This window comes from Schistocerca serialis, chromosome 7 (genome assembly GCF_023864345.2).
Source record: "Schistocerca serialis cubense isolate TAMUIC-IGC-003099 chromosome 7, iqSchSeri2.2, whole genome shotgun sequence".
NCBI lineage: Eukaryota > Metazoa > Arthropoda > Insecta > Orthoptera > Acrididae > Schistocerca > Schistocerca serialis.
The window spans coordinates 643,045,728-643,065,746 of record NC_064644.1 but is presented as its reverse complement, the minus strand read 5'-3'; positions in this window follow the sequence as shown (position 1 = coordinate 643,065,746).

The following is a 20,019-nucleotide window of genomic DNA, read 5'->3' as shown; positions in this document are numbered from 1 at the left end:
GCATTGTGCCTTATGTATTTAATTCCGATGCAATTTCTGTGTTTCATCGTCAATAAGAAGGTCAGAGGGATACAGTAAACCTGAAGTGAAGCATCGGAATCCAAAATTAATGTCACAGGAATGGTTCAAATCATAGAGAGTAGGAAGAGTCAGTCTTCATGTACTTATGCCGGCATTATGTTTTGTATCTAATTCCGATGCCATTTCTGTGTTTCATCGTCTATTAGAAGGTCCAAGGGATACAGTAAACCTGAAGTGAAGCATCGGAATCTATAACTTGTGTCACAGGAGTGGTTCAAAACATAGTCAGTAAGAAGAGTCAGTCTTCTTGCCCTTAAGTGGGCAGTGTGCCTTTTGTATTTAATTCCGGTGCAATTTCTGTCTTTCATCGTCAATAAGAAACTCAGAGGGATACAGTAAACCTAAAGTGAAGCATCGGAATCTATACCTAGTGTCACAGGAATGGTTCAAAACATAGACAGTAAGGAGAGTCAGTCTTCTTGTTCTTAAGTCGGCATTGTGCCTTTTTTATTTAATTCCGGTGCAATTTCTGTGTTTCATCGTCAATACGAAAGTCAGAGGGATACAGTAAACCTGAAGTGAAGCATCGGAATCTATAACTAGTGTCACAGGAATGATTCAAATCATAGACAGTAAGGAGAGTCAGTCTTCTTATACTTAAGTCGGCATTGTGCCTTTTGTATTTAATTCCGATGCAATTTCTGTGTTTCATCGTCTATTAGAAGGTCCAAGGGATACAGTAAACCTGAAGTGAAGCATCGGTATCTATAACTAGTGACACAGGAATTGTTCAAAACGTAGTCAGTAAGAAGAGTCAGTCATCTTGTACTTAAGTCGGCATAGTGCCTTTTCTATTTTATTCCGATGCAATTTCTGTGTTTCATCTTCAATAAGAAGGTCCAAGGGATACACTAAACCTGGAGTGAAGCATCGGAAGCTATAACTAGTGTCAATGGAATGGTTCAAAACATAGACAGTAAGAAGGGTCAGTCTTCTTGTGCTTAAGTCGGCATTTTGCCTTTTGTAATTAATTCCGATGCAATTTATGTGTTTCATCGTTAATAAGAAGGTCCAAGGGATACAGTGAACCTGAAGTGAAGCACTGGAATCTATAACTAGGGTCACAGGAATGGTTCAAAACATAGTCAGTGAGAAGAGTCAGTCTTCTTGTACTATAGTCGGCATTGTGCCTTTTGTATTTAATTCCGATGCAATTTCTGAGTTTCATCGTCAATAAGAAGGTCCAAGGGATACAGTAAACCTGGAGTGAAGCATCGGAATCTATAGCAAGTGTCACAGGAATGGTTCAAAACAAAGACAGTAAGAAGAGTCAGTCTTCTTGTACTTAAGTCGGCATTGTGCCTTTTCGATTTAATTCCGATGCAATTTCTGTGTTTCATCGTCAATAAGAGGGTTAGAGGGATACAGTGAACATGAAGTGAAGCATCGGAATCTATAACTAGTGTCTCTGGAATGGTTCAAAAAATAGTAAGTAAGAAGAGTCAGTCTTCTTGTCCTTAAGTCGGCATTGTGCCTTTTGTATTTACTTCCGATGCAATTTCTGTGTTTCATCGTCAATAAGAAGGTCCAAATTATACAGTAAACCTGAAGTGAAGCATCGGATCCTATATCTAGTGTCACAGGAGCGGTTCAAAACATAGACAGTAAGAAGAGTCAGTCTTCTTGTACTTAAGTCGGTATTGTGCCTTTTGTATATAATTCCGATGCAATTTCTGTGTTTCATCGTCAATAAGGTCAGACGGATACAGTAAAAATGAAGTGAAGAATCGGAATCTATAGCTAGTGTCACAGGAATGGTTCAAAACATAGACAGTAGGAAGAGTCAGTCTTCTTGTACTTAAGTCGGCATTGTGCCTTTTGTATTTAATTCCGATGCAATTTCTGAGTTTCATCGTCAATAAGAAGGTCCAAGGGATACAGTAAACCTGGAGTGAAGCATCGGAATCTATAGCAAGTGTCGCAGGAATGGTTCAAAACAAAGACAGTAAGAAGAGTCAGTCTTCTTGTACTTAAGTCGGCATTGTGCCTTTTCTATTTAATTCCGATGCAATTTCAGTGTATTATCGTCAATAAGAAGGTCCAAGGGATACAGTAAACATGGAGTGATGCATCGGAATCTATAACTAGTGTCAATGGAATGGTTCAAAACATAGACAGTAAGAAGGGTCTGTCTTCTTGTACTTAAGTCGGCATTGTGCCTTTTCTATTTAATTCGGATGCAATTTCAGTGTATTATCGTCAATAAGAAGGTCCAAGGGATACAGTAAACCTGGAGTGATGCATCGGAATCTATAACTAGTGTCAATGGAATGGTTCAAACATAGACAGTAAGAAGGGTCTGTCTTCTTGTACTTAAGTCGGCATTGTGCCTTATGTATTTAATTCCGATGCAATTTCTGTGTTTCATCATCAATAAGAAGGTCAGAGGGATACAGTAAACCTGAAGTGAAGCATCGGAATCAAAAATTAGTGTCACAGGAATGGTTCAAAACATAGACAGTAAGAAGAGTCAGTCTTCATGTACTTAAGTCGGCATTGTGCCTTTTCTATTTAATTCCGATGCAATTTCTGTGTTTCATCGTCAATAAGAAGGTCCAAGGGATACACTAAACCTGGAGTGAAGCATCGGAATCTATAACTAGTGTCACAGGAATGGTTCAAAACATAGTCAGTAAGACGAGTCAGTCTTCTTGTCCTTAAGTCGGCATGTGCTTTTTGTCTTTAATTCCGGTGCAATTTCTGTGTTTCATCGTCAATAAGAAAGTCAGAGGGATACAGTAAACCGAAAGTGAAGCATCGGAATCTATAACCAGTGTCACAGGAATGGTTCAAAACATAGACAGTAAGAAGAGTCAGTCGTCTTGTCCTTATGTCGGCATTGTGCCTTTTGTATTTAATTCCGGTGCAATTTCTGTGTTTCATCGTCAATACGAAAGTCAGAGGGATACAGTAAACCTGAAGTGAAGCATCGGAATCTATAGCTAGTGTCACAGGAGTGGTTCAAAACATAGTCAGTGGGAAGAATCAGTCTTCTTGTACTTAAGTCGGCATTGTGCCTTTTGTATTTAATTCCGAGGCAATTTCTGGGTTTCATCGTCAATAAGAAGGTCCAAAAGATACAGTAAACCTGAAGTGAAGCAATGGAATCCATAACTAGTGTCACAGGAATGGTTCAAAACATAGACAGTAAGATGAGTAAGTCTTCATGTACTTAAGTCGGCATTGTGCCTTTTCTATTTAATTCCGATCCAATTTCTGTGTTTCATCGTCAATAAGAAGGTCAGAGGGATACAGTAAACCTGAAGTGAAGAATCGGAATCTGTAACTTGTGTCACAGGAATGGTTCAAAACATAGTCAGTAAGAAGAGTCAGTCTTTTTGTACTTAAGTCGGCATTGTGCCTTTTGTATTTAATTCCGATGTAATTTCTGTGTTTCATCGCCAATAAGAAGGTCCAAGGGATACACTAAACCTGGAGTGAAGCATCGGAAGCTATAACTAGTGTCACAGGAATGGTTCAAAACATAGACAGTAAGACGAGTCAGTCTTCTTGTACTTAAGTCGGCATTGTGCCTTTTCTATTTAATTCCGATGCAATTTCAGTGTATTATCGTCAATAAGAAGGTCTAAGGGATACAGTAAACCTGGAGTGAAGCATCGGAATCTGTATCTAGTGTCACAGGAGTGGTTCAAAACATAGACAGTATGAAAAGTCAGTCTTCTTGTACTTAAGTCGTCATTGTGCCTTTTCTATTTAATTCCGATGCAGTTTCTGTGTTTCATCGTCAATTAGAAAGTCCAAGTTATACAGTAAACCTGAAGTGAAGCATCGGAATCTATAACTAGTGACACAGGAATGGTTCAAAACATAGTCAGTAAGAAGAGTCAGTCTTCTTGTCCTTAAGTCGGCATTGTGCCTTTTGTATTTCATTCCGATTCAATTTCTGTTTTTCATCGTCAATAAGAAGGTCCAAGGGATACACTAAACGTGGAGTGTAGCATTGGAATCTATAACTAGTGTCACAGGAATTGTTCAAAACAAAGACAGTAAGAAGAGTCAGTCTTCTTGTACTTAAGTCGGCATTGTGCCTTTTCGATTTAATTCCGATGCAATTTCTGTGTTTCATCGTCAATAAGAGGGTTAGAGGGATACAGTGAACATGAAGTGAAGCATCGGAATCTATAACTAGTGTCACTGGAATGGTTCAAAAAATAGTAAGTAAGAAGAGTCAGTTCTTGTCCTTAAGTCGGCATTGTGCCTTTTGTATTTACTTCCGATGCAATTTCTGTGTTTCATCGTCAATAAGAACTCAGAGGGATACAGTAAACCTAAAGTGAAGCATCGGAATCTATATCTAGTGTCACAGGAATGGTTCAAAACATAGTCAGTAAGAAGAGTCAGTCTTCTTGCCCTTAAGTGGGCAGTGTGCCTTTTGTATTTACTTCCGATGCAATTTCTGTGTTTCATCGTCAATAAGAAGGTCCAAGGGATACAGTAAACCTGAAGTCAAGCATCGGAATCTATAACTAGTGACACAGGAATTGTTCAAAACGAAGTCAGTAAGAAGAGTCAGTCATCTTGTACTTAAGTCGGCATAGTGCCTTTTCTATTTAATTCCGATGCAATTTCTGTGTTTCATCTTCAATAAGAAGGTCCAAGGGATACACTAAACCTGGAGTGAAGCATCGGAAGCTATAACTAGTGTCACAGGAATGGTTCAAAACATAGACAGTAAGACGAGTCAGTCTTCTTGTACATAAGTCGGCATTGTGCCTTTTCTATTTAATTCCGAAGCAATTTCAGTGTATTATCGTCAATAAGAAGGTCCAAGGGATACAGTAAACCTGGAGTGAAGCATCGGAATCTATAACTAGTGTCACAGGAATGGTTCAAAACATAGTCAGTAAGAAGAGTCAGTCTTCTTGCCCTTAAGTGGGCAGTGTGCCTTTTGTATTTAATTCCGGTGCAATTTCTGTCTTTCATCGTCAATAAGAAACTCAGAGGGTTACAGTAAACCTAAAGTGAAGCATCGGATTCTATATCTAGTGTCACAGGAATGGTTCAAAACATAGACAGTAAGGAGAGTCAGTCTTCTTGTCCTTAATTCGGCATTGTGCCTTTTGTATTTACTTCCGATGCAATTCCTGTGTTTCATCGTCAATATGAAGGTCCAAGGGATACAGTAAACCTGAAGTCAAGCATCATAACTAGTGACACAGGATTTGTTCAAAACGTAGTCAGTAAGAAGAGTCAGTCATCTTGTACTTAAGTCGGCATAGTGCCTTTTCTATTTAATTCCGATGCAATTTCTGTGTTTCATCTTCAATAAGAAGGTCCAAGGGATACACTAAACCTGGAGTGAAGCATCGGAAGCTATAACTAGTGTCAATGGAATGGTTCAAAACATAGACAGTAAGAAGGGTCTGTCTTCTTGTGCTTAAGTCGGCATTTTGCCTTTTGTAATTAATTCCGATGCAATTTATGTGTTTCATCGTTAATAAGTAGGTCCAAGGGATACAGTAAACCTGAAGTGAAGCATCAGAATCTATAACTAGGGTCACAGGAATGGTTCAAAGCATAGTCAGTGAGAAGAGTCAGTCTTCTTGTACTATAGTCGGCATTGTGCCTTTTGTATTTAATTCCGATGCAATTTCTGAGTTTCATCGTCAATAAGAAGGTCCAAGGGATACAGTAAACCTGGAGTGAAGCATCGGAATCTATAGCAAGTGTCACAGGAATGGTTCAAAACAAAGACAGTAAGAAGAGTCAGTCTTCTCGTACTTAAGTCGGCATTGTGCCTTTTCGATTTAATTCCGATGCAATTTCTGTGTTTCATCGTCAATAAGAGGGTTAGAGGGATACAGTGAACATGAAGTGAAGCATCGGAATCTATAACTAGTGTCACTGGAATGGTTCAAAAAATAGTAAGTAAGAAGAGTCAGTCTTCTTGTCCTTAAGTCGGCATTGTGCCTTTTGTATTTACTTCCGATGCAATTTCTGTGTTTCATCGTCAATAAGAAGGTCCAAATTATACAGTAAACCTGAAGTGAAGCTTCGGATCCTATATCTAGTGTCACAGGAGTGGTTCAAAACATAGACAGTAAGAAGAGTCAGTCTTCTTGTACTTAAGTCGGTATTGTGCCTTTTGTATATAATTCCGATGCAATTTCTGCGTTTCATCGTCAATAAGGTCAGACGGATACAGTAAAAATGAAGTGAAGAATCGGAATCTATAGCTAGTGTCACAGGAATGGTTCAAAACATAGACAGTAGGAAGAGTCAGTCTTCTTGTACTTAAGTCGGCATTGTGCCTTTTGTATTTAATTCCGATGCAATTTCTGAGTTTCATCGTCAATAAGAAGGTCCAAGGGATACAGTAAACCTGGAGTGAAGCATCGGAATCTATAGCAAGTGTCGCAGGAATGGTTCAAAACAAAGACAGTAAGAAGAGTCAGTCTTCTTGTACTTAAGTCGGCATTGTGCCTTTTCTATTTTATTCCGATGCAATTACAGTGTATTATCGTAAATAAGAAGGTCCAAGGGATACAGTAAACATGGAGTGATGCATCGGAATCTATAACTAGTGTCAATGGAATGGTTCAAAACATAGACAGTAAGAAGGGTCTGTCTTCTTGTACTTAAGTCGGCATTGTGCCTTTTCTATTTAATTCCGATGCAATTTCAGTGTATTATCGTCAATAAGAAGGTCCAAGGGATACAGTAAACCTGGAGTGATGCATCGGAATCTATAACTAGTGTCAATGGAATGGTTCAAACATAGACAGTAAGAAGGGTCTGTCTTCTTGTACTTAAGTCGGCATTGTGCCTTTTGTATTTAATTCCGGTGCAATTTCAGTGTTTCATCGTCAATAAGAAGGTCAGAGGGATACAGTAAACCAGAAGTGAAGCATCGGAATCTTCAATTAGTGTCCCACGAATGGTTCAAGGCATAGACAGTGGGAACAGTCAGTCTTCTTGTACTTAAGTCGGCATTGTGCCTTATGTATTTAATTCCGATGCAATTTCTGTGTTTCATCATCAATAAGAAGGTCAGAGGGATACAGTAAACCTGAAGTGAAGCATCGGAATCCTAAATTAGTGTCACAGGAATGGTTCAAAACATAGACAGTAAGAAGAGTCAGTCTTCATGTACTTAAGTCGGCATTGTGCCTTTTCTATTTAATTCCGATGCAATTTCTGTGTTTCATCGTCAATAAGAAGGTCCAAGGGATACACTAAACCTGGAGTGAAGCATCGGAATCTATAACTAGTGTCACAGGAATGGTTCAAAACATAGTCAGTAAGACGAGTCAGTCTTCTTGTCCTTAAGTCGGCATTGTGCTTTTTGTCTTTAATTCCGGTGCAATTTCTGTGTTTCATCGTCAATAAGAAAGTCAGAGGGATACAGTAAACCGAAAGTGAAGCATCGGAATCTATAACCAGTGTCACAGGAATGGTTCAAAACATAGACAGTAAGAAGAGTCAGTCTTCTTGTCCTTAAGTCGGCATTGTGCCTTTTGTATTTAATTCCGGTGCAATTTCTGTGTTTCATCGTCAATACGAAAGTCAGAGGGATACAGTAAACCTGAAGTGAAGCATCGGAATCTATAGCTAGTGTCACAGGAATGGTTCAAAACATAGTCAGTAAGAAGAATCAGTCTTGATGTACTTAAGTCGGCTTTGTGCCTTTTGTATTTAATTCCGATGCAATTTCATTGTTTCATCGTTAATATGAAGGTCCAAGGGAAACAGTAAACCTGAAATGGAGCATCGGAATCTATAACTAGTGTCAATGGAATGGTTCAAACATAGACAGTAGGAAGAATCAGTCTTCTTGTACTTAAATCGGCATTGTGCCTTTTGTATTTAATTCCGAGGCAATTTCTGGGTTTCATCGTCAATAAGTAGGTCCAAACGATACAGTAAACCTGAAGTGAAGCAATGGAATCCATAACTAGTGTCACAGGAATGGTTCAAAACATAGACAGTAAGATGAGTAAGTCTTCATGTACTTAAATCGGCATTGTGCATTTTGTATTTAATTCCGATGCAATTTCTGTATTTCATCGTCAATAAGAAGGTCAGACCGATACAGTAAACCTGAAGTGAGGCATCGGAATCTATAACTAGTGTCACTGGAATGGTTCACAACATAGACACTCAGAAGAGTCAGTCTTCTTCTACTTGAGTCGGCATTGTGCCTTTTGTATTAAATTCCGATGCTATTTCTGCGTTTCATCGTCAATAAGAAGGTCCAAGGGATACAGTAAACCTGAAGTGAAGCATCGGAATCTATAACTAGTGTCACAGGAGTGGTTCAAAACATAGTCAGTGAGAAGAGTCAGTCTTCTTGTACTTAAGTCGGCATTGTGCCTTTTCGATTTAATTCCGATGCAATTTCTGTGTTTCATCGTCAATAAGAGGGTTAGAGGGATACAGTGAACATGAAGTGAAGCATCGGAATCTATAACTAGTGTCACTGGAATGGTTCAAAAAATAGTAAGTAAGAAGAGTCAGTCTTCTTGTCCTTAAGTCGGCATTGTGCCTTTTGTATTTACTTCCGATGCAATTTCTGTGTTTCATCGTCAATAAGAAGGTCCAAATTATACAGTAAACCTGAAGTGAAGCATCGGATCCTATATCTAGTGTCACAGGAGTGGTTCAAAACATAGACAGTAAGAAGAGTCAGTCTTCTTGTACTTAAGTCGGTATTGTGCCTTTTGTATATAATTCCGATGCAATTTCTGCGTTTCATCGTCAATAAGGTCAGACGGATACAGTAAAAATGAAGTGAAGAATCGGAATCTATAGCTAGTGTCACAGGAATGGTTCAAAACATAGACAGTAGGAAGAGTCAGTCTTCTTGTACTTAAGTCGGCATTGTGCCTTTTGTATTTAATTCCGATGCAATTTCTGAGTTTCATCGTCAATAAGAAGGTCCAAGGGATACAGTAAACCTGGAGTGAAGCATCGGAATCTATAGCAAGTGTCGCAGGAATGGTTCAAAACAAAGACAGTAAGAAGAGTCAGTCTTCTTGTACTTAAGTCGGCATTGTGCCTTTTCTATTTTATTCCGATGCAATTACAGTGTATTATCGTCAATAAGAAGGTCCAAGGGATACAGTAAACATGGAGTGATGCATCGGAATCTATAACTAGTGTCAATGGAATGGTTCAAAACATAGACAGTAAGAAGGGTCTGTCTTCTTGTACTTAAGTCGGCATTGTGCCTTTTCTATTTAATTCCGATGCAATTTCAGTGTATTATCGTCAATAAGAAGGTCCAAGGGATACAGTAAACCTGGAGTGATGCATCGGAATCTATAACTAGTGTCAATGGAATGGTTCAAACATAGACAGTAAGAAGGGTCTGTCTTCTTGTACTTAAGTCGGCATTGTGCCTTTTGTATTTAATTCCGGTGCAATTTCAGTGTTTCATCGTCAATAAGAAGGTCAGAGGGATACAGTAAACCAGAAGTGAAGCATCGGAATCTTCAATTAGTGTCCCACGAATGGTTCAAGGCATAGACAGTGGGAACAGTCAGTCTTCTTGTACTTAAGTCGGCATTGTGCCTTATGTATTTAATTCCGATGCAATTTCTGTGTTTCATCATCAATAAGAAGGTCAGAGGGATACAGTAAACCTGAAGTGAAGCATCGGAATCCTAAATTAGTGTCACAGGAATGGTTCAAAACATAGACAGTAAGAAGAGTCAGTCTTCATGTACTTAAGTCGGCATTGTGCCTTTTCTATTTAATTCCGATGCAATTTCTGTGTTTCATCGTCAATAAGAAGGTCCAAGGGATACACTAAACCTGGAGTGAAGCATCGGAATCTATAACTAGTGTCACAGGAATGGTTCAAAACATAGTCAGTAAGACGAGTCAGTCTTCTTGTCCTTAAGTCGGCATTGTGCTTTTTGTCTTTAATTCCGGTGCAATTTCTGTGTTTCATCGTCAATAAGAAAGTCAGAGGGATACAGTAAACCGAAAGTGAAGCATCGGAATCTATAACCAGTGTCACAGGAATGGTTCAAAACATAGACAGTAAGAAGAGTCAGTCTTCTTGTCCTTAAGTCGGCATTGTGCCTTTTGTATTTAATTCCGGTGCAATTTCTGTGTTTCATCGTCAATACGAAAGTCAGAGGGATACAGTAAACCTGAAGTGAAGCATCGGAATCTATAGCTAGTGTCACAGGAATGGTTCAAAACATAGTCAGTAAGAAGAATCAGTCTTGATGTACTTAAGTCGGCTTTGTGCCTTTTGTATTTAATTCCGATGCAATTTCATTGTTTCATCGTTAATATGAAGGTCCAAGGGAAACAGTAAACCTGAAATGGAGCATCGGAATCTATAACTAGTGTCAATGGAATGGTTCAAACATAGACAGTAGGTAGAATCAGTCTTCTTGTACTTAAATCGGCATTGTGCCTTTTGTATTTAATTCCGAGGCAATTTCTGGGTTTCATCGTCAATAAGTAGGTCCAAACGATACAGTAAACCTGAAGTGAAGCAATGGAATCCATAACTAGTGTCACAGGAATGGTTCAAAACATAGACAGTAAGATGAGTAAGTCTTCATGTACTTAAGTCGGCATTGTGCATTTTGTATTTAATTCCGATGCAATTTCTGTATTTCATCGTCAATAAGAAGGTCAGACCGATACAGTAAACCTGAAGTGAGGCATCGGAATCTATAACTAGTGTCACTGGAATGGTTCACAACATAGACACTCAGAAGAGTCAGTCTTCTTCTACTTGAGTCGGCATTGTGCCTTTTGTATTAAATTCCGATGCTATTTCTGCGTTTCATCGTCAATAAGAAGGTCCAAGGGATACAGTAAACCTGAAGTGAAGCATCGGAATCTATAACTAGTGTCACAGGAGTGGTTCAAAACATAGTCAGTGAGAAGAGTCAGTCTTCTTGTACTTAAGTCGGCATTGTGCCTTTTCGATTTAATTTCGATGCAATTTCTGTGTTTTATCGTCAATAAGAGAGATAGAGGGATACAGTGAACATGAAGTGAAGCATCGCAATCTATAACTAGTGTCACTGGAATGGTTCAAAAAATAGTAAGTAAGAAGAGTCAGTCTTCTTGTCCTTAAGTCGGCATTGTGCCTTTTGTATTTAATTCCGATGCAATTTCTCTGTTTCATCGTTACTAAGAAGGTCAAAGGTATACAGTAAAAATGAAGTGAAGCATCGGAATCCATAACTAGTGTCACAGGAATGGTTCAAAGCATAGACGGAAAGAAGTGTCAGTCTTCTTGTACGTAAGTCGGCATTGTGCCTTTTGTATTTAATTCCGATGCTATTTCTGTGTTACATCGTCAATAAGAATTTCAGAGGGATACAGTAACCCTGAAGTGAAGCATCGGAATCTATATGTAGTGTCACAGAAATGGTTCAGAACATAGACAGTAAGATGAGTCAGTCTTCATGTACTTAAGTCGGCATTGTGCATTTTGTGTTTAATTCCGATGTAATTTCTGTGTTTCATCGTCAATACGAAGGTCAGACCGATACAGTAAACCTGAAGTGAGGCATCGGAATCTATAACAAGTGTCACAGCAATGGTTCACAACATAGACAGTCAGAAGAGTCAGTCTTCTTGTACTTGAGCCGGCATTGTGCCTTTTGTATTAAATTCCGATGCCATTTCTGTGTTTCATCGTCAATAAGCAGGTCCAAGGGATACAGTAAACCTGAAGTCAAGCATCGGAATCTATAACTAGTGTCACAGGAATGGTTCAAAGCATTGACAGTAAGAAGAGTCAGTCTTCTTGTACTTAAGTCGGCATTGTGCCTTTTCTATTTAATTCCGATCCAATTTCTGTGTTTCATCGTCAATAAGAAGGTCAGAGGGATACAGTAAACCTGAAGTGAAGAATCGGAATCTGTAACTTGTGTCACAGGAATGGTTCAAAACATAGTCAGTAAGAAGAGTCAGTCTTTTTGTACTTAGGTCGGCATTGTGCCTTTTGTATTTAATTCCGATGTAATTTCTGTGTTTCATCGCCAATAAGAAGGTCCAAGGGATACACTAAACCTGGAGTGAAGCATCGGAAGCTATAACTAGTGTCACAGGAATGGTTCAAAACATAGACAGTAAGACGAGTCAGTCTTCTTGTACTTAAGTCGGCATTGTGCCTTTTCTATTTAATTCCGATGCAATTTCAGTGTATTATCGTCAATAAGAAGGTCCAAGGGATACAGTAAACCTGGAGTGAAGCATCGGAATCTGTATGTAGTATCACAGGAGTGGTTCAAAACATAGACAGTAAGAAAAGTCCGTCTTCTTGTACTTAAGTCGTCATTGTGCCTTTTCTATTTAATTCCGATGCAGTTTCTGTGTTTCATCGTCAATTAGAAAGTCCAAGTTATACAGTAAACCTGAAGTGAAGCATCGGAATCTATAACTAGTGACACAGGAATGGTTCAAAACATAGTCAGTAAGAAGAGTCAGTCTTCTTGTCCTTAAGTCGGCATTGTGCCTTTTGTATTTCATTCCGATTAAATTTCTGTTTCACATCGTCAATAAGAAGGTCCAAGGGATACACTAAACGTGGAGTGTAGCATCGGAATCTATAACTAGTGTCACAGGAATTGTTCAAAACAAAGACAGTAAGAAGAGTCAGTCTTCTTGTACTTAAGTCGGCATTGTGCCTTTTCGATTTAATTCCGATGCAATTTCTGTGTTTCATCGTCAATAAGAGGGTTAGAGGGATACAGTGAACATGAAGTGAAGCATCGGAATCTATAACTAGTGTCACTGGAATGGTTCAAAAAATAGTAAGTAAGAAGAGTCAGTCTTCTTGTCCTTAAGTCGGCATTGTGCCTTTTGTATTTACTTCCGATGCAATTTCTGTGTTTCATCGTCAATAAGAAACTCAGAGGGATACAGTAAACCTAAAGTGAAGCATCGGAATCTATATCTAGTGTCACAGGAATGGTTCAAAACATAGTCAGTAAGAAGAGTCAGTCTTCTTGCCCTTAAGTGGGCAGTGTGCCTTTTGTATTTACTTCCGATGCAATTTCTGTGTTTCATCGTCAATAAGAAGGTCCAAGGGATACAGTAAACCTGAAGTCAAGCATCGGAATCTATAACTAGTGACACAGGAATTGTTCAAAACGTAGTCAGTAAGAAGAGTCAGTCATCTTGTACTTAAGTCGGCATAGTGCCTTTTCTATTTAATTCCGATGCAATTTCTGTGTTTCATCTTCAATAAGAAGGTCCAAGGGATACACTAAACCTGGAGTGAAGCATCGGAAGCTATAACTAGTGTCACAGGAATGGTTCAAAACATAGACAGTAAGACGAGTCAGTCTTCTTGTACTTAAGTCGGCATTGTGCCTTTTCTATTTAATTCCGATGCAATTTCAGTGTATTATCGTCAATAAGAAGGTCCAAGGGATACAGTAAACCTGGAGTGAAGCATCGGAATCTATAACTAGTGTCACAGGAATGGTTCAAAACATAGTCAGTAAGAAGAGTCAGTCTTCTTGCCCTTAAGTGGGCAGTGTGCCTTTTGTATTTAATTCCGGTGCAATATCTGTCTTTCATCGTCAATTAGAAACTCAGAGGGATACAGTAAACCTAAAGTGAAGCATCGGATTCTATATCTAGTGTCACAGGAATGGTTCAAAACATAGACAGTAAGGAGAGTCAGTCTTCTTGTCCTTAAGTCGGCATTGTGCCTTTTGTATTTACTTCCGATGCAATTTCTGTGTTTCATCGTCAATAAGAAGGTCCAAGGGATACAGTAAACCTGAAGTCAAGCATCGGAATCTATAACTAGTGACACAGGAATTGTTCAAATCGTAGTCAGTAAGAAGAGTCAGTCATCTTGTACTTAAGTCGGCATAGTGCCTTTTCTATTTAATTCCGATGCAATTTCTGTGTTTCATCTTCAATAAGAAGGTCCAAGGGATACACTAAACCTGGAGTGAAGCATCGGAAGCTATAACTAGTGCCAATGGAATGGTTCAAAACATAGACAGTAAGAAGGGTCTGTCTTCTTGTGCTTAAGTCGGCATTTTGCCTTTTGTAATTAATTCCGATGCAATTTATGTGTTTCATCGTTAATAAGAAGGTCCAAGGGATACAGTAAACCTGAAGTGAAGCATCGGAATCTATAACTAGGGTCACAGGAATGGTTCAAAACATAGTCAGTGAGAAGAGTCAGTCTTCTTGTACTATAGTCGGCATTGTGCCTTTTGTATTTAATTCCGATGCAATTTCTGAGTTTCATCGTCAATAAGAAGGTCCAAGGGATACACAAAACCTGGAGTGAAGCATCGGAATCTATAGCAAGTGTCACAGGAATGGTTCAAAACAAAGACAGTAAGAAGAGTCAGTCTTCTTGTCCTTAAGTCGGCATTGTGCCTTTTCGATTTAATTCCGATGCAATTTCTGTGTTTCATCGTCAATAAGAGGGTTAGAGGGATACAGTGAACATGAAGTGAAGCATCGGAATCTATAACTAGTGTCACTGGAATGGTTCAAAAAATAGTAAGTAAGAAGAGTCAGTCTTCTTGTCCTTGAGTCGGCATTGTGCCTTTTGTATTTACTTCCGATGCAATTTCTGTGTTTCATCGTCAATAAGAAGGTCCAAATTATACAGTAAACCTGAAGTGAAGCATCGGATCCTATATCTAGTGTCACAGGAGTGGTTCAAAACATAGACAGTAAGAAGAGTCAGTCTTCTTGTACTTAAGTCGGTATTGTGCCTTTTGTATATAATTCCGATGCAATTTCTGTGTTTCATCGTCAATAAGGTCAGACGGATACAGCAAAAATGAAGTGAAGGATCGGAATCTATAGCTAGTGTCACAGGAATGGTTCAAAACATAGACAGTAGGAAGAGTCAGTCTTCTTGTACTTAAGTCGGCATTGTGCCTTTTGTATTTAATTCCGATGCAATTTCTGAGTTTCATCGTCAATAAGAAGGTCCAAGGGATACAGTAAACCTGGAGTGAAGCATCGGAATCTATAGCAAGTGTCGCAGGAATGGTTCAAAACAAAGACAGTAAGAAGAGTCAGTCTTCTTGTACTTAAGTCGGCATTGTGCCTTTTCTATTTAATTCCGATGCAATTTCAGTGTATTATCGTCATTAAGAAGGTCCAAGGGATACAGTAAACATGGAGTGATGCATCGGAATCCAAAATTAGTGTCACAGGAATGGTTCAAAACATAGACAGTAAGAAGGGTCTGTCTTCTTGTACTTAAGTCGGCATTGTGCCTTTTCTATTTAATTCCGATGCAATTTCAGTGTATTATCGTCAATAAGAAGGTCCAAGGGATACAGTAAACCTGGAGTGATGCATCGGAATCTATAACTAGTGTCAATGGAATGGTTCAAACATAGACAGTAAGAAGGGTCTGTCTTCTTGTACTTAAGTCGGCATTGTGCTTTTTGTATTTAATTCCGGTGCAATTTCAGTGTTTCATCGTCAATAAGAAGGTCAGAGGGATACAGTAAACCAGAAGAGAAGCATCGGAATCTTCAATTAGTGTCCCAGGAATGGTTCAAGGCATAGACAGTGGGAACAGTCAGTCTTCTTGTACTTAGGTCGGCATTGTGCCTTATGTATTTAATTCCGATGCAATTTCTGTGTTTCATCATCAATAAGAAGGTCAGAGGGATACAGTAAACCTGAAGTGAAGCATCGGAATCCAAAATTAGTGTCACAGGAATGGTTCAAAACATAGACAGTAAGAAGAGTCAGTCTTCATGTACTTAAGTCGGCATTGTGCTTTTTCTATTTAATTCCGATGCAATTTCTGTGTTTCATCGTCAATAAGAAGGTCCAAGGGATACACTAAACCTGGAGTGAAGCATCGGAATCTATAACTAGTGTCACAGGAATGGTTCAAAACATAGTCAGTAAGACGAGTCAGTCTTCTTGTACTTAAGTCGGCATTGTGCTTTTTGTCTTTAATTCCGGTGCAATTTCTGTGTTTCATCGTCAATAAGAAAGTCAGAGGGATACAGTAAACCGAAAGTGAAGCATCGGAATCTATAACCAGTGTCACAGGAATGGTTCAAAACATAGACAGTAAGAAGAGTCAGTCTTCTTGTCTTAAGTCGGCATTGTGCCTTTTGTATTTAATTCCGGTGCAATTTCTGTCTTTCATCGTCAATACGAAAGTCAGAGGGATACAGTAAACCTGAAGTGAAGCATCGGAATCTATAGCTAGTGTCACAGGAATGGTTCAAGACATAGTCAGTAAGAAGAATCAGTCTTGATGTACTTAAGTCGGCTTTGTGCCTTTTGTATTTAATTCCTATGCAATTTCATTGTTTCATCGTTAATATGAAGGTCCAAGGGAAACAGTAAACCTGAAATGGAGCATCGGAATCTATAACTAGTGTCAATGGAATGGTTCAAACATAGACAGTAGGAAGAATCAGTCTTCTTGTACTTAAGTCGGCATTGTGCCTTTTGTATTTAATTCCGAGGCAATTTCTGGGTTTCATCGTCAATAAGAAGGTCCAAAAGATACAGTAAACCTGAAGTGAAGCAATGGAATCCATAACTAGTGTCACAGGAATGGTTCAAAACATAGACAGTAAGATGAGTAAGTCTTCATGTACTTAAGTCGGCATTGTGCATTTTGTATTTAATTCCGATGCAATTTCTGTATTTCATCGTCAATAAGAAGGTCAGACCGATACAGTAAACCTGAAGTGAGGCATCGGAATCTATAACTAGTGTCACTGGAATGGTTCACAACATAGACACTCAGAAGAGTCAGTCTTCTTCTACTTGAGTCGGCATTGTGCCTTTTGTATTAAATTCCGATGCTATTTCTGCGTTTCATCGTCAATAAGAAGGTCCAAGGGATACAGTAAACCTGAAGTGAAGCATCGGAATCTATAACTAGTGTCACAGGAGTGGTTCAAAACATAGTCAGTGAGAAGAGTCAGTCTTCTTGTACTTAAGTCGGCATTGTGCCTTTTCGATTTAATTCCGATGCAATTTCTGTGTTTTATCGTCAATAAGAGAGATAGAGGGATACAGTGAACATGAAGTGAAGCATCGCAATCTATAACTAGTGTCACTGGAATGGTTCAAAAAATAGTAAGTAGGAAGAGTCAGTCTTCTTGTCCTTAAGTCGGCATTGTGCCTTTTGTATTTAATTCCGATGCAATTTCTGTGTTTCATCGTTAATAAGAAGGTCAAAGGTATATAGTAAAAATGAAGTGAAGCATCGGAATCCATAACTAGTGTCACAGGAATGGTTCAAAGCATAGACGGAAAGAAGTGTCAGTCTTCTTGTACGTAAGTCGGCATTGTGCCTTTTGTATTTAATTCCGATGCAATTTCTGTGTTTCATCGTCAATAAGAATTTCAGAGGGATACAGTAACCCTGAAGTGAAGCATCGGAATCTATAACTAGTGTCACAGAAATGGTTCAGAACATAGACAGTAAGATGAGTCAGTCTTCATGTACTTAAGTCGGCATTGTGCATTTTGTGTTTAATTCCGATGTAATTTCTGTGTTTCATCGTCAATAAGAAGGTCAGACCGATACAGTAAACCTGAAGTGAGGCATCGGAATCTATAACAAGTGTCACAGCAATGGTTCACAACATAGACAGTCAGAAGAGTCAGTCTTCTTGTACTTGAGCCGGCATTGTGCCTTTTGTATTAAATTCCGATACTATTTCTGTGTTTCATCGTCAATAAGCAGGTCCAAGGGATACAGTAAACCTGAAGTCAAGCATCGGAATCTATAACTAGTGTCACAGGAATGGTTCAAAGCATTGACAGTAGGAAGAGTCAGTCTTCTTGTACTTAAGTCGGCATTGTGCCTTTTCTATTTAATTCAGATCCAATTTCTGTGTTTCATCGTCAATAAGAAGGTCAGAGGGATACAGTAAACCTGAAGTGAAGAATCGGAATCTATAACTTGTGTCACAGGAATGGTTCAAAACATAGTCAGTAAGAAGAGTCAGTCTATTTGTACTTAAGTCGGCATTGTGCCTTTTGTATTTAATTCCGATGTAATTTCTGTGTTTCATCGCCAATAAGAAGGTCCAAGGGATACACTAAACCTGGAGTGAAGCATCGGAAGCTATAACTAGTGTCACAGCAATGGTTCGAAACATAGACAGTAAGACGAGTCAGTCTTCTTGTACTTAGGTCGGCATTGTGCCTTTTCTATTTAATTCCGATGCAATTTCAGTGTATTATCGTCAATAAGAAGGTCCAAGGGATACAGTAAACCTGGAGTGAAGCATCGGAATCTGTATCTAGTGTCACAGGAGTGGTTCAAAACATAGACAGTAAGAAAAGTCAGTCTTCTTGTACTTAAGTCGTCATTGTGCCTTTTCTATTTAATTCCGATGCAATTTCTGTGTTTCATCGTCAATTAGAAAGTCCAAGTTATACAGTAAACCTGAAGTGAAGCATCGGAATCTATAACTAGTGACACAGGAATGGTTCAAAACATAGTCAGTAAGAAGAGTCAGTCTTCTTGTCCTTAAGTCGGCATTGTGCCTTTTGTATTTCATTCCGATTCAATTTCTGTTTTTCATCGTCAATAAGAAGGTCCAAGGGATACACTAAACGTGGAGTGTAGCATCGGAATCTATAACTAGTGTCACAGGAATTGTTCAAAGCATAGGCAGTAAGAAACGTCAGTCTTCGTGTACTTAAGTCGGCATTTTGCCCTTTGTATTTAATTCCGATGCAATTTCTGTATTTCATCGTCAATAAGAAGGTCCAAGGGATACAGTAAACCTGGAGTGAAGCACCGGAATCTATAACTAGTGTCACAGGAATGGTTGAAAAACATAGTCAGTAAGATGCGTCAGTCTTCTTGTACTTAAGTCGGTATTGTGCCTTTTGTATTTAATTCCGATGCAATTTCTGTGTTTCATCGTCAACAAGAAGGTCCAAGGGAGACAGTAAACCTGAAGTGAAGCATCGCAATCTGTAACTAGTGTCACAGAAATGGTTCAAAACATAGACAGTAAAAAGAGGCTGCCTTCTTGTACTTAAGTCGGCATTGTGCCTTTTCTATTTCATTCCGATGCTATATCTGTGTTTCATCGTCAATAAGAAGGTCCAAGGGATACAGTAAACCTGAAGTGAAGCATCGGAATCTATAACTAGTGTCACAGGAATGGTTCAAAGACATAGTCAGTAAGAAGCGTCAGTCTTCTTGTACTTAAGTCGGCATTGTGCCTTTTCTATTTAATTCTGATGCAATTTCTGTGTTTCATCGTCAATAAGAAGGTCCAAGGGAAACAGTAAACCTGAAGTGAAGCATCGGAATCTATAACTAGTGACACAGGAATGGTTCAAAACATAGTCAGTAAGAAGAGTCAGTCTTCTTGTCCTTAAGTCGGCATTGTGCATTTTGTATTTCATTCCGATTCAATTTCTGTTTTTCATCGTCAATAAGAAGGTCCAAGGGATACACTAACCGTGGAGTGTAGCATCGGAATCTATAACTAGTGTCACAGGAATTGTTCAAAACATAGGCAGTAAGAAACGTCAGTCTTCGTGTACTTAAGTCGGCATTTTGCCCTTTGTATTTAATTCCGATGCAATTTCTGTGTTTCATCGTCAATAAGAAGGTCCAAGGGATACAGTAAACCTGGAGTGAAGCACCGGAATCTATAACTAGTGTCACAGGAATGGTTGAAAAACATAGTCAGTAAGATGCGTCAGTCTTCTTGTACTTAAGTCGGTATTGTGCCTTTTGCATTTAATTCCGATCCAATTTCTGTGTTTCATCGTCAACAAGAAGGTCCAAGGGAGACAGTAAACCTGAAGTGAAGCATCGCAATCTGTAACTAGTGTCACAGAAATGGTTCAAAACATAGACAGTAAAAAGAGGCAGCCTTCTTGTACTTAAGTCGGCATTGTGCCTTTTCTATTTCATTCCGATGCAATATCTGTGTTTCATCGTCAATAAGAAGGTCCAAGGGATACAGTAAACCTGAAGTGAAGCATCGG